This window comes from Gavia stellata, chromosome 1, assembly GCF_030936135.1.
Source record: "Gavia stellata isolate bGavSte3 chromosome 1, bGavSte3.hap2, whole genome shotgun sequence".
In the NCBI taxonomy this organism is placed as follows: Eukaryota; Metazoa; Chordata; class Aves; order Gaviiformes; family Gaviidae; genus Gavia; species Gavia stellata.
The window spans coordinates 110,823,174-110,839,482 of NC_082594.1; positions in this window are offsets into that span (position 1 = coordinate 110,823,174).

The window sequence follows — 16,309 nt, forward strand, 5'->3', positions numbered from 1 at the left end:
TCTTAAATTGAGATAACTCCCGGAAGCAGAAGGTGTATCAGTATCTTCACACATCCACAGTATGTGCAATAACCTGCTGACCCTGAAGTTCAGCAGGTGTTAACTTAGCATCATAGAATCATAGAATGGTTTAGGTTGGAAGGGACCTTTAAAGCTCATCTAGTTCAACCCCCTGCCATGGGCAGGGACATCTTCCATTAGATCAGGTTGCTCAAAGCCCCGTACAACCTGGCCTTGAACACTTCCAGGGGTGGGGCATCCACAGCTACCCTGGACAACCTCTGTTCCAGTGTCTCACCACCCTCATTGTAAAGAATTTTCTTCCTTGTGTCTAAAACTTCTGATGAAGCTCCACAGTCTGGTCTGTTACCTTGATTCGCCAGCATTGTTTGCATCTGTCAGCACCTGTATAGAACGGGATAAGTCCCAGGGCCCTGTGGGCAGAGTCCAGCAAGCCTAGCCCCTATCCTCCCACAGCCCCATTGACTTGGGCCAGGGCTGCAGGTGGAGGCTGGGGCTGCCTCTGCTCCCTCGCTGCCTTTGACTTTATTGGGATGAATTCTGTCCCTTATGAATGAAACAATTTGTATTATTTGCAATACAGATCAGCTGGCACTCTGACTTGCGGGCAGCCCTCTTGAGTGACATGAAAATGCAGTTACTTGGAGTGATGGAGTGATCTGTGGGCAGATATTATAGAAAGGTTTGTGAGTCCCTGCAGATAATTTGCTGGCTGGCTCATTCCTGAATCGTTGTCAAATCCAAATTCTGCATCACTACTTCTGAAATATGATGGCACAGTAATGAGTTCTAACATAAATAGAGGAGCAAAATGGCAGGAGTAGCTTTATATGGTAATTATTCTGAATCCTGTGCATTCTGAAGCACACTGCAGGCCCACTGAATATACTCTACACTGAAAATTGGTGATGCTAATTCTATTTAAATATTATGGATTGTCAATGTCGATTTAGGGAATGGGCATATATTCTCCATATTTATAAGAAGAGTTACCTAACCATTGCAAAATAAATATTGACAGCCTTGTAGAAATAGTACCAAAGAAAGTACTAGACCAGTAACAAACTATGTGTCAAAAAGGTTTTACAAAAATAGTCCTAGATGGATTACAAATTATGAGGATGATTTCTGACATCTTATCAAGGCAGTGTGGAATATCAAATCACAATGGTCAAAACATTTGCACCTTTTTCTGTGCTGTGTCTCAAGCACAAAAAGAAAATCTGTTACTATCTGAAGAGGAAGAAAGTGTATTTGAAAAATAGATTTATAAGGATGGCAAAGGAAGAACAGCTTTTACAGTTTTGTAGTTTATAAAACTCATTTTGAGTTGATAAGGACTCTTCAAGGAACACTTCTTTTGAATACTCAGTGTGAATACATCTGTAAGATGCTAAACAGATGCATTTTTTTCAGTGTTAAATCAAGGCTGATGCAATGCAACCTCTGCAGGCTATTGGAACATTTATTATTATTTAGAATAATAACATGTTTTAGCATCTTCTGTCTTCAAAAGGCTTTGTATTCAAAATGTTCTAAAAGCTTTAATTAATAATTGTATATATCCTGTGTAAGACTTTTTGTGCTCTACCAAGAGGTCACTATCATGATCGCCAAGACTGAGAACAAAAATACGTATCCATCTTTATTGTCACTTTGTCCTCCTCAGAATGGCTACTTTTCTGGTTCTTACCCTGTTTGCATGTTGTTATACTGTTAGGTCGTGTCTCTCTGGATGAGGGGGCTGCATTTGTGTCTGGCAGGCTTGAACCTGTCAGGTGTTACTTCAGCATATGACCATTGTTTTCTTAGACCTTGCTTATATTTTCCTTAAAATGCATAATGTTGCAAACATCCGCATAGTTCTGTCTGAAGTGGCAGAGTGGGAACAGTAGGATAAATAAAAAACTGTACAAAACAGGAAACCACAATGTATTTCCACAGTAGTTAGATACCATCAGTTGCAGACACATTTTCTTTGCTTTGCCTTTTTTTTTTTTTATAATGCACATATATCTGAGGTTTATTGCACTAATTTTAATTTAAGCAATGGTTAAATTTAAGAATTCTTCAGTAATTTACCTTCAAGTAAGTGCTGGCAAACTTGTAGATAAAACATTTAGCGGCAGCCATGAGAACCTGACTGACCTAGCTTCAAGCAACAGAGTTGCTTTCACAAGATTATGTTTTTCTCTCTTTTCATTTTGGAGCCAAAGTCACAGTTCATCCTGATGACTAAGCTGCTGATAACTTCAGGGAACTTTCTGTAAAAGGAGGAGACTAACAGGGACTGTTATCCTGAAAATAACACTTTAAGTGCTGAGTATGGACATAGTAAATAAGATATAGTTGTTATCAAAAGTCTGAACAGAAATGGAGTTTACAAAAGATATGTTTGAATGATAAAGAGAGGGACAGGTTGGGTTTTGCTAGTGATCCAGTCAGTACTTCAGTACGCTGAAGTCTCTTGTCACTTCCTCCCCCAGATCATTTGCAAACTAAGAAAGTAGCTGAAGGCTTGGAGTACTTGAAGAACAGGAAGTTTCTAGGTCTGCGTTCTTTCTGATGTCAACTCAGTCCTCAACTGGCTGAAAATAAGCATGTAGAAACAGTAAGCCATCGGCATGTATCATGTGGCAGAAAAAACCAATACATTTTAAACTGTCCTTTCATTGAACATGTTTCTTTTCTGTGCTTTTCAATTATTTCTTCTGAAAGAGGGCTGCTTTATAATTTTCTCTGTACAGCTGTATCATTTGTTCATGGTCATTGGCTCAGTGAAGATGGGTTTTTTACCTAGTTCCACCAATAATTGTATTTATTTCTTGCAGAGGATGTAAATTTCTTTATATGCATCTAGAATTGTTAGCACAGTATGTAATGACAATTAAGTTGGCCTTATCTATTGTTTTACACTTGCTGTGATTACTTACCACAGGAGTTGAACTGGTTTGTGATCTGTTGCCATAAGTTCTAGGACAGGGCCAAACACCTTATCGAAACTTAGGTAAAGTGTCACACTTCAAGAAATGTTACCGACTGTAATGATGAGTTGCCTAAAGTGGAGCATAGTCACCTTGGATTTCTTCTGTGGTCTGTGGAGATAAACAGGCACGAATAGCTGCCACAGGAAAATCTGCATCAACCTTGGAAATCTAATGAGTATAAAAACTGCCCAGCAACTTCCCTCTTAACTTGGGCACTAAAGTTAAATGCATAGAATTAGTCAAGGTAAATCTAGACTTTTCTGCTCAGGCTGCCCTTCATCCCTGTATTCTTAAACTCTCCAGCCTGCTCTTTCTGATTAATGTCTGTGTGTTGATTCATGTTTATATAGAGCCCAGCTGACTTTGACAGGGCACAGATTAGGCTGGTACAGGGCTGATTACAGGGTCAGTGTGTGTGTATATACATATATATATATTTGCTTCTGCATAGCGAAACTCATGCAGGTAGCTGCTTATAGCTGCTTATATAAATGCTGTAAATAAGGATCAAGTCCTGTGCTATAAGGTGCTTCCAGTGTTTTTCTAGCCAATTTGTCCTTCCTGTCTCTGCTATTTTAAGAACTTGCTGTAGAAGGAGCACTTGATTTCTCTTATCTCTTCTATACAGGCTATAATTAGGATTAGAAGTGTTTTACTTAATGTTGCAGTAGTTCTTGTGTACAGCACTCATATCTTAAGTATAATTAACACTGTATAGCTCCCATTAGTGTTTTTAAGCACTTAAAATGTACAATAATGGCCAAAGCTAAAGTTGTCATTAAAGGGCCATTGCTATTTATTATGCTCATAAAGTAGACACTTTGCTACAGAAAAATATATCGTTGGGTTCCATTTAGAAAGCAGTAACAGACAGCAGCATTAGTGATGGCACCCTTGGGATTAAAGGACTGCTTTAAATTGATCCCATTTTTATTCCACACAGGAGTCAATAGGGAAATCTAAAAGCAGGTGACAAATCATTGCATTGCACAGCATAACTCTGATTAGCTGAGTTATGCTGGGGGGCAGGTTTTCTGTTTTTTATGAACATTCCTTTCTGTAAATGCTTGACATTTTTCTTGCAGTCTGTATTTTCCTCATAATTGCATGTATATTTCATAGTTCAGTTTTATTACATTTCAGCTTACATGCTACATTGTTTTAAGCAACTATAAGAAGCAAAACATTTTATACCCTCTTCATTATATTTTGGGAAAGGGGCCAGGTACATTATTAACATGAGGATCTTTCAACATTCTTTCCCTAGCACTCTTGATCAGATGCATATAGCTGTGAGCAGGTTAGGTTTCTTATTGCCACTGCTTCATTTGGTCCACTTGGTGATTGAATTACACAGTTTTTATAAGTCATATTTTCTCATATGCAATAATAAGATGCTCCCCTACTTTCATAGCTCCTTCTCTCTGAAGAAGTTAATCTTCTTTGCCAACCCTGCTCTGAGGATACATTTTAGTCACAGTCCAACTGTTGGAACAAAACACGAACCATTTATAGCAGTAAACAATTATCACTGAAATGAGATAACAATTTAATGGTCTTGCATGATTAATGTCCTACATAAATTCTTTATGACATAGAATTGAAAGATGATGTTATGAATGTATAATAGAAAGTCAGCAGAACGTGTCACCTTTTGGTTAGTTTCTAAGGAAACAGGCCATGCAATTAGTGTTTTCATAATAATCGGAGGTTCATAACAAAACCGTCATATATTGTCCTTACTAAATTAAATTTCCAAAGGCACAGTTGTTGGCTTTTTTGGCCTTAGTGCCAATTATGCACACAAGAGGTCAATTCAGTCAATGGCATCCCTAGAGTCTTTTTCATGTTTGTGATCCAGGGCCAACATTTTCAAATGTTGGTACCTACATTTAATTTAAATTGCCGTCTATTTCTACGCATATGAATAAGTGGTCTGTTCTTCATAAGTGCTTATTCACAGCTGATTCTGACTTTGCCCTCTGGCTCCAAGGTCAATAAATATGTGTTTAGTATCTTTGAAAATCAGGACAACAAAATTCAGAAGTCCAAATACAATTTTGATGTAAAGGTTTTTCAAAATGGGAAGTCTAGTATTACACCCTTAAGTTATATTCATGTAACTTAAAGAATTTCTAAAATATGGGGAAAAAAATAGTATTAAAAATCAGTGAAAGCTATGAGGCAACTAGCATGTTTTAAGTACAAAGCTTTTTTTTTTTTCCTGTTCAATACATTCCTGAGATTAAGTTTAAACTTACATTAAAGCAAAATAAAGTCAGATATCAGGAGCATCCAAAATCATTGGCTTTACTTCATAATTTTTAATATCTCTCTTCTTCCTCCCCTACTATATATATACACACACATGTAAAATAAACTGTTACTACAGTAACAAATTTTTTTTAAAAAAGTGTTTCTGTGGCCATCTTGCATCTGTTGTCCAGTGAGACAATGGAGAGCCCTCTGCTGATTTTACTGGATGTTTCCCTCCATCATGCATGGGGGGAGCAAGGACAGTTTGTCTTTCATTTCACTGAAAATTCTTGCTTGGTCCAAGGGATTCTCAGAGTTGAGAAAAAACAGGTGCTTGTCCTTCTGTCTTGCTGCCATTGGAAAGAAGGAGGGAAAAGCATGATTTCCTCTCCTGATTTTTTTTAATCATGGTACCTACTAAACATATGAAAATTCCCTCTATCATTTTTATATGTATTTATCTATAAAACTTATTCCCTGACTCTTGTCCCTACTGTTTCATCAGACCTGTGGTGTCTTAAGAGAGCCTAAAGATTGGTTTAACTCACTTGCTGATGATTCCTTAATCCTTAGGTAGGTCCTTGGGTGAATGGACAAAAGGAGGCAGAGCCAGAGTGTTATTGCATTACAGATGTTCCCAGGATCTGAAATGGACATTTAGGGTCATGGCCAGAAAGCAAATGTGGAGTTGGTATTCTGAAGTTAAAGAAGGTGAAAAACACAATATAATATGAATGAGAAAATGGTATAATCCTATTAAGAGGATAGGTAATAGACACATAGAGCTACAGGGGAAAAAAAAAAAAAAAAGAAAATAGAAAAATAAGGAAACACCTAATTTGTTCCCAGACCTTGAGTGACTCTGTCTGCTAAAATATATTCTTTAATTTTCAACTGGAGTTAGTCCAGCAAGTTATGTTCCCAGAGCTAATGTCTTTCGATAGGTGGGTCATTTCGATAGATGATCAAGGGTCATTTTCCTTTGGCATTTACAGAGTTCAGGTCCTAAATTAACTAAACAAATCACTATGATTGGTTTGATACTTTAATACTTTTGCAGTCTTAAAGAGAGTAATTAATATGTTACAAATCTAAAAGTAGCCACAATGCTAGTGTAGGTAATAATTTATTTTTGATGGTTCTGCTTGGGTATTTCCTAGTGATTTTTCAAACTTAAGTCAAAAGCCAATAAACAAAAGGGCTAATTGATCATTTATAATCACAGTCACGTGAAGCTGTCCTTCCTCAAAGAAGAGGAGTAATAATAATATCTATTAGTGTATTTATAGTCCATCACTAGGAAATAAAACTCATCAATAAACTTTGTTCTGTAGTCCCAGTAGAAACTGGGACTGTATAAAAAGGTCAGTAGCACACATACCTGGTAGGATGCAGATATGTATCTGTGGTGAAGCAAAAGAGAGACATAATATTTTACAGTTTAATTTATTATGTCATTATTAAAGCTAATCAGAACTTGTATTTTTCTACTGCGGAGATGTAGTTTCCTTTTTTAGTTGAGACTTTCTGTGGAAAAATGTCAATTTTGACATGATTGCTTTGTTTTCTTTTATGAACTGCAGTTAAAAGTTCTGAGTCAGTTTTCACTTGCAATTTCTACTTGTTGGAGCTGCTGGAGTGTCTCCAGTGAGCTGCAGGAGCAGGCAGTCCCCATGTGCCATAAGAAGAGCCGGCGGGGAAGACGACCGGCCTGGCTGAACAAGGAGCTTTTGTTGAGGCTCAGGGAAAAAAAGAGAACTTACCACCTCTGGAAGAAGGGGCAGGCAAGTGAAGGAGAATACAAGGACCTCGTTAGGTCATGCAGGGAGGGAATTAGGAAGGCGAAAGCCCAGCTACAGCTCAACCTGGCCATGGTCGTGAGGGACAACAAAAAAAGCTTCTATAAATACATTAACAACAAAAAGAGAGCCAAGGAGGATCTCCATCCTCTACTGGATGCGGCGGGGAACATTGTCACGAAGGATGAGGAAAAGGCTGAGGTACTTAATGCCTTCTTTGCCTCAGTCTTTAACAGCCACACCAGGTATCCTCAGGGTATCCGTCTCCCTGAGCTGGATGACAGGGATGGAGAGCAAAATAGGCTCCCCATGATCCAGGAGGAAGCAGTTAACGACCTGCTATGCCACCTGGACACTCACAAGTCTATGGGGCCTGATGGCATCCACCCAAGGGTGCTGAGGGAGCTGGCGGAGGAGCTTGCCAAGCCGCTCTCCATCATTTATCAACAGTCCTGGTCAACGGGGGAGGTCCCGGATGACTGGAGGCTTGCCAACGTGACGCCCATCTACAAGAAGGGTCGGAAGGAGGATCCGGGGAACTACAGGCCTGTCAGCCTGACCTCGGTGCCGGGGAAGGTTATGGAGAGGCTCATCTCGAGGGCGCTCACGGGACACGTGCAGGATAACCAAGGGGTCAGGCCAAGCCAGCGCGGGTTCATGAAAGGCAGGTCCTGCTTGACCAACCTGATCTCCTTCTATGACCAGGTGACCCACCTAGTGGATGAGGGGAAGGCTGTTGACGTTGTCTACCTGGACTTTAGTAAAGCCTTTGACACTGTTCCCCACAGTATTCTCCCGGAGAAGCTGGCGGCCCGTGGTTTAGACAGGTACACTCTTCGCTGGGTAAAAAACTGGCTGGATGGCCGAGCCCAGAGAGTTGTAGTGAATGGGGTGAAATCCAGCTGGCGGCTGGTCACAAGCGGAGTCCCCCAGGGCTCAGTTTTGGGACCGGTCTTATTTAATGTCTTTATCGATGATCTGGATGAGGGGACTGAGTGCTCCCTCAGCAAGTTTGCAGACGACACCAAATTGGGTGGGAGTGTTGATCTGCTTGAGGGTAGGAAGGCTCTGCAGAGGGATCTGGGCAGGCTGGATCGATGGGCTGAGGCCAACCGGATGAAGGTTGGCCTCATCCAATAAGGCCAAGTGCCGGGTTCTACACTTCGGCCACAACAACCCCAGGCAACGCTACAGGCTTGGGGATGAGTGGCTGGAAAGCTCCCCCACAGAAAAGGACCTGCGGGTGTTGATCGACAGCTGGCTGAATATGAGCCAGCAGTGTGCCCAGGTGGCCAAGAAGGCCAACGGCATCCTGGCTTGTATCAGAAATGGTGTGGCCAGCAGGAGCAGGGAGGTGATCATGCCTCTGTACTCGGCTCTGGTTAGGCCGCACCTCGAATACTGTGTTCAGTTTTGGGCCCCTCACTACAAGAAAGACATTGAGGTGCTGGAGCGTGTCCAGAGAAGGGCGACGAAGCTGGTGAGGGGTCTGGAGCACAAGTCTTATGAGGAGCGGCTGAGGGAACTGGGGTTGTTTAGCCTGGAGAAGAGGAGGCTGAGGGGAGACCTTATTGCTCTCTACAACTACCTGAAAGGGGGTTGCAGAGAGGTGGGTGTTGGTCTCTTCTCCCAAGTGACTAGTGACAGGACTAGAGGAAATGGCCTCAAGTTGCGCCAGGGGAGGTTCAGGCTAGATATTAGGAAAAAGTTCTTTACTGAGAGAGTAGTGAAACATTGGAATAGGCTGCCCAGGGAGGTGGTAGAGTCACCCTCCCTGGAGGTATTCAAGGAGCGTGTGGATGTGGCATTGTGGGATGTAGCTTGATGGGCATGGTGCTGTGTGGTGTTGGTGTTTTTTTTGGGTTTTTTTTTTTTTTTTTAGGTTGGACTTGATGATCTTACAGGTCTTTTCCAACCTTAGTGATTCTGTGATTCTGTGATTCTGTGATCCTCATGTCCATATGCTTCTGCATAAGGTTTCTGGCTATGCTACACCTCTCCTCTGGCTGAGGGAAATTAATCTGCCATAAGATGATGCAGCGTGGAAGATGTCATTTGATCAAAGAGCCTAGCATACGAAGAAACATATGAACACTAAACTCTTGATATTCAGTAAGTGGTACTAAACTGATTCAGAACCAAGTCTTGTGACATACAAGCTTTCCGAACTTTTAATTTTTTTAAAAAAGCCTTTCTATTGGGCCTTTTTGTCACTCCCAAATCGAGAGAAATTCCTAACCTTGGCCAGTTCTTCTTTAAGAGAAATCTAGAACAGTCCCGTTATCTCTGAGATAGAGGGTGAAAGTGAGGGTACATGACATAATGTTCGGTTAGCAATTTTTTTTTAATTATTTTTTACAAATAGGAAGATGATACCTCAGTACTGCATAAAAAGTTCACACAATTGCAGTAAGGATTTATGCAAGCAAACTGCACATTCTTAAATTAATGATGGGTCATATTGTAGATATATAACGTGTAAAAATTAGTTAGTCCAACTCAACCCATTTTGTTTGGGAAAGAGTATTGGGCTCCACCTGATCTGAAATGAGGCTAAGATACTAGGAGGTACTTGTGTATATTGATTACTTTGTATTTTTAAAAAAATGTGTTCACATTTCTTATCAGTTAATTAATAGTCAATTAGTTTACTGCATGCTATCAAGCATTAGAGGATTTCATATACAGGCTTTACCTCATTCAGTCTCCTTCTCCTTACATCTCTGTTGCAGATGTGGAGTAGTAAGGGACCTACCTGATCACTACTCAGCCCTGTCAGCAAAGGAGTGAGTGGTGAGCAGGCCTGGCTTTGCTGCAGTATGAGTGCTTTTTTCCTTTGGCAGCTGGCAATTTCTAGAAGCTTTCACAGTTTTCAGATGTCCCTCAAGCCCTTATAAATCTGATTTTTGCCCATCTCATGGTATGCTGGTAGAAAACCTACTTTATGCAAACAATTCTCTTTTCAGTCAGTGACAGATTATCACAGTGTTAATAAGCTCTCTGATAAAAGTGATAATGACACCTCACAACCCCTGCCCCTGCCCGATGACCTCCACAGGGCTGCACTTCTGGGCTTCCTAGACATCACTGGCCTGTGTTAGTGGGGTTGTCCATGAGTCCTGGCCTGTGGGAGTCCCTCCTTTCCTAGCTGCCCCTGGGTACCAGCTCCTGGGCAGGTGGCTCTGTTGTACCTAACCCTGGGGGACAGGGAAAATCAGAGGCCAACTCTCAGTGGGGCAGACCAATTTCTTTCTCCCCCTTAAGGAACAACTTTCCCTTGAGGAGCATCTTTGAATTTGAAATGTGAGTCAGGATGTTTTTTCCCCAGGCTTTGATTTCTTTTTCCCAAAAATGTATTTTCCCAATAGTTCCAGGTATAATCCTCCTTTTCAGCAGTGCTTTCTCCTCTGCTACTTAGCAGTTTTATCAGTCCTTTTCTGGCAGAGTGTGGTAAGAGTTTTTTGCAGTCAAACAGACAATAGTGAAATATTCCTGAAGTGGTCTTCCTTATTCTTCTCATCACATCCTTCCCTGTGACAGTTTTATTCAGACTCCCTGAGCCTGCCCACAGTCCCTGTCTGTTGAGACACTAGAGGTAAAACAAACTTTAAATCAACCATTCAAGTATTTCTTCTCCTCCTTCTATATTGCTTTTCCCTAAATGAAAAAAAAAAAAAAAACAAAGCAACAAACAAATATAAGTTAAAAAAGGTAGCACGTCTGCTTTCTTAAAAAATTTGATTCAGTAAAATCTCCAGTCTCCAGTACTTTTTGCCCTGATTTTCTCAGACTCTCCTGAAGAAAGCAGTGAATAAGTAGGATAACTGGAGTTCCCTTATATTTGTCTCATTATTTCCCTCAACATAAATGGACTAGGGTAGAACCCATTTCGTTTCTGCTGAAGTCAGTGGCAAAGTTCCCATTGCGCATTACGTAGGGCCAGGATTTCATTCCCTGCGTTTTGCTGTGAGAAGGTAAAAAAGGGTGGTGTAAGCAGTGTATTTTTCAAAGGTTTGACCTAACTATCTTCTCCTAAAGTCACTTAGTCAGTTAGGCCACTCCTGAATCCTTTAGAAAATGCTGTCCAAAGAATATGTTAGTTATTTTTCATTTTTCTATTACCATATGAAATAGAATTCTAATGAGAACTGTGTTTTCTATTACCTCAAATATTCTTACAGTGGCTGAATGTTAATATTGCTGGAAAATTAAAAATACAGTTGCTCCAATTCTGAAGCTGAAATATTTTTTTTAATTCAAAGATCATAAAGGTGTAGGAAAACATGTTGACCCTTTCTTGTTCACCTTCAGATCCATACATGTGTGTGTATACATTTAATAGGTTTTGTTTATGGGTGGGTGGAATCCATGAGGTTTTTATGCTGTACTGTGTCTTTTCTGACAATAATTTCAAAAATATGTAAGAAAGAGTTCACAAGGAATTCTTCAATTGGGCAACTCTTTAAAAAAGTCCACAGAGAGTCAGAGAGAATGTGTGTTTATAAAAATACATAGATCCTAAATACTATGCGTAAATACATTGCCATTAAGTACTCAAAAGCAAGTAAGGGGTATATGGCAGGTGGTTCATATGTCTTGTTTGATGACATTTGAAAATTTATTTTCTTCTTGAGATAATTCTTAACATTTAATGAAAAGCATAAAAAAAGTTTTGGGGGTTTGTTTATCAAGAATGATAATACAAAAGGATTTTTTTCAGTGGATAACAGTTTAAAAGTAAAATTTTATTCATGTCCTACAAATGGCCTGTAAACTGGTGAACCACCTCATATGGCCATTATTTTGTCTACACAAGCATATCAAAGGAAAACAGTTCAAGCATTTTTGAGACCTAGTTATTTGTTCCTTTGATAATCTCATCATCTGCCTTCCTGGTTGATTTTCTTTAAGAAAGGAAGTTAGTCTTAGAAATTGATACTCTCTTTTGATCACTGCATCTGTAGAAAAGTGAAGCTAAAGAAACACATGTGCTGGGCTCCCATTAGGGATAAAATTAACATTCTGGCATGTACTTAGTAACTGCTATCATTTGTGATGGTGGGAGAGGCTGGAGAGCATAATGATCTTGTGCTGTGCTCTTCTGACAGCAATTCCAACATCTGCAGAAAGGAGTTTAGCAAGAACTAGAAAAGTGGAATAAATAATAATAAAATTATGCATATGGTGTGAAGGTGACACAGACAAATGTATTTTCAGCTGTAGCTGTACTATTTCTGACCCATCCTTTTGCTGACTAACTCAAGTGAGAAGATACTGAGCAATAGCTTATGTGATTATTATGCACCATGTAGGGTTCAGAACAAAGCATAAATAATTGCCATGCAATATCAATTTGTTTGATCTAGGAATAAAATCTGCACCAGATTTTCTAGTGCCTGAGTGTGACTTTGAACAGTTTTATTAGTACATATTAACTAAAAATCCTCATGTGTCCAAAAGATTAGCCTTGAGTGGTGCAAAGCTGGTGCGGTAAAGCTTACTGCAGGAAGCAGCAGCATGTAGAAGTGAGTGATTTGGCTAGTATTTGTAAAGATGCACTTAAAGTGAGGCTGAGGCTATTCCTTTGTATTTCATCTCTCTTACTGTAATAATCTGAAACTTTTACTCGCTCAGTATGAATTAGTCCCATTTCAGGAAAGGGTTTGTAAGATGCACTTAAATTGAAATGATTCCCTATATATAGAAGCTTTGGAGATTTTATTTTCTGTTGTATGTATTAATTGAAAATTGTACTAGACAGATTATCTACTTTGGTCACTGGATACTCTTGACAGACTTTTAACACCCATTTCATCTGTACCAGGATCAACAATTTAACAGCCCATGTAACTTTCATGGCAGTAAGAAAAACAGAAGAAAAACATAAAAGAAAGCTGACTGGTTAATTTTCATCATCGGTTATATCAGTACAGAATTGCTGTCTATGGTTTCCTGTCCTACTTTTTCACCTACATTTACTTTTCTCTCACTCTACTCCCAACAATGCATACAGTGATCTTTTCTCCTATCGACCACCTTTTGCAAACACTAATGCTTCTTAAGTGTCCACCTGTCAACAGTTCACTGACCACCCAGCAAAAAACAGTTTCAGTATCAAACTCACTCAGAATATACACACAAATTAGAGAAGGCTTTTCCAAAATTTCTTTTTGTTTAATAATCCGTGCCTTGTCACCAGCATTTGTTTGGGGTACAGGCATATTTTCCAGGACACAATAGTCTCAGGAAAGACTTGACAATAAAAACTCCACTGAAATTACTGAGCATTGCTTCATATAGAATTCACTTGAAACACAAGGGTCTGCCTGAAGCCAAAGTAAACACACATTCACGTTCTCTCACAAAATTTATTTACTCTGCCAGTCATGGCAAATCTCTCATTCCTGTCAAATTAGATGGTCCCTCTGGCAGGTCACAATAGCCATGGTGGCATTATCAATATTTTTAAAAGGTCATCTATCAGAGAATGCATGTTGTAGGTAATGAACAAGGAGGGAAAGAAGACTGCTTTGTATGCTTGGAGAAGTGAAAATGCTACAGAAAGCTGATATACTTTAAGAACAAGAATTTGATTTGTTTGCATTTTATAAACCATATCAACATCTGCACAATTCTAATCTTGCCAAATAAAACAGTTGTTCTTTATCTTATTTAGATCCAGGCCCCATTCAGGGTTACAAGATGTTTTGCCAGAGTCTTCTGCGGGACTGGAATTGGTCCCCACATGCGGGAAGGAGGAGTTCAAATCATTGGAAGCATTTTATTAAAAAAAACAATCAAATAAACAAACAAACAAAAAAACCCCTTTTGGTTTTAAAAAGCATTTTATTCAAATGTGTGTTTTGTTGTGAGAACATGCACTTTGTTATCTGGAAACAATTCAGTTATTCTAGCTTTCATTTGTCTTAAGCTGATAGGGAAGAAAACTAACAAAACAAAACCATTCTTGTGAGTCCTCCAAAAGATCCCATTACTACATTGGTGTTTATAGAACATGGGAAGTATGTCTGGTGCTTTACAGATAAATATGATCAATTCTTGGATGCAAGGAACTTACAGTTTAAATCTCAGAGCTTGGCTTTATATATCAAATGTATGATCTTTTATTTGTACGTGTTAAGAATCAAAACTGAACTTTTAAAATTTTCCTTTTAAGATGAATAATTATTCTAGTAAATATAACTGTGTGTTTGGGCTTTTTTTTTTTTTTCCATAGGAAATGGAAGATAAGCCAGATAAAGCCAAAAGTTTTCTTCATTTTTCATACCCAGGGAATGGAATCTAAATTAAAACCTGTGATTTTTTTTTTCAGTACATGAAAGCACTGAAACCTTATCTAAATTTCAGTCCAGAAATTTTAGACATTTTTAGGAAATAAAAAAGGTATTATCCTTTTAATTGAAAAATCCCTATCTGAAGTCAACAGTTGTTATCAGCCATGTATGTGATCACTGTCAAGGCACGTGGGGCATTCCATGCGGTTGTGAAGAAAATGTGGAAGACTGGTTAATTTCTTTATGATGGTGCAAAATCTCACCATACGACCACTTTGATGCACAAAAGACTCCTAGGTGAAATAAGTATGAATGAAAAAGCCCTTATGCTCTGATGTTCTGATGGTGGAGAACTTGGTTTGTTGAGACTCCTTGCATGACCCAGAAAGACTGGACACAGAGAAAATGTGAAATTTCGAATGTGGCATGTCTCTGTGGCAGGGCAGCATGGGCTTCAGTTGTTTCAATAGTTTGTTGGCACAGCAGGAGGAAGGCATGACAGCGGGCTTTGGCTGGCAGTTCAGGTTTACTCAGGAGGCAGCTCTGTGGCATTGCTGCCGATTGTGTAATTTCACTACAGAGGTTTGTGTTTTAAGTTACAGAGATGGTTCGTTAACAACAAATAATTCCAGCTCACAGTGTGCCTCTTGCTTTCTCAATAGCTTGAATGTAGAAAGACTTTGGCACTGCTTTCTTATACTGAGATTCCCTACTGACAATCAAAATGCTGCTGTCCCCTTTTTCTGTCATTGTCACTGGTGCATATTTTAGGTGTTGACTTAATGTCCACTAAAGTTTATGGAGAGGCTCCACAGTGTTTGCTTGGCTTAACATCAGAGAAAAGAGAGCCAACACTGGATCTTCATAGGTAACAGAAAATCAATTTTAATTCCACAGGATGGAATTATTGGGGTAGAAATAGAAGTCATTAAATAGCCTTGCTTACTCCAAGGCTAGCAATATGGAAGAGGAATCGAAATGAAAAATTTTAACTTTGGATTGCCATAATTGTTATACTCACCTACCTTATATTGGATTCCCTTGTTAACCTAATAGCCAGCTGGTATTTTTAAGTATCTGTATTTTCTCATGGAAAGGAATGTAACTATTACTTTGATAGAAAAATGATGCAGCTACTTTCCTTCTCTAATTAAAACTAGTTGCCATAAAAGAAGGCAGTAGGGTACCACAGCACCATCTTTTAAAAGCCACTGTGAAATACAGGCCTGTAAACTTTATGTAGTAACAATAAATGCACGTAAAATAAACACTAAAATATAACTACAAGGTAGGAAAGAAAAATCAGGGAAGGCAGCCCAGAGACTGGGCTGGGATCGGGGACGGGGCCTGGCTCGGCCATGGCCAGGGCTTGGGCTAGGTCCTGACAGCCTCCCGAGGCTGGGGTTACTCCAGATATGGTTTTGTAGTAGGGCTGCCCAGGGTTGCCTCCTCTCAGGCTCCTTCCAGCTCTTTCTCCAGGAGCTCCAGGGCTGGCTGACGTGCCTCCGATGGTCTTCTCCTCACCACCACCCTTACCAGAGGGCAGCCAGTGTGCTGCAGGACCTGACAAAAAAAACACCCCAAACCTAGATCAACTTAAGGCGATTAAAGGACACATGAACAAATTTGGGTTTAATTCCAGATAATCTTCTATTACCTTGCACCTATCCGTGTACCTTGGATTTCAGTATTTGAAACCGTACGGAATTTGGGCTCCAAGAGCCTTTCTTGTATTTCTGCAATTGATGCCTTTGCCGTATATGCAAGCCTGCAGCTTCCAGCAGGCTCTTCAGATACCTACTTCTCATGTAAAGAGATATTAATTTATGCAAAGACTTCTCATTATAAAATTTTCAGTAAAGCTCAGGTGTCTTTAACTCAAGGAATAACAAGCACCTTATGCAACAAATGGTTCATATTCTGCTCTGATGACTTCTCAGCTCAAAATCTG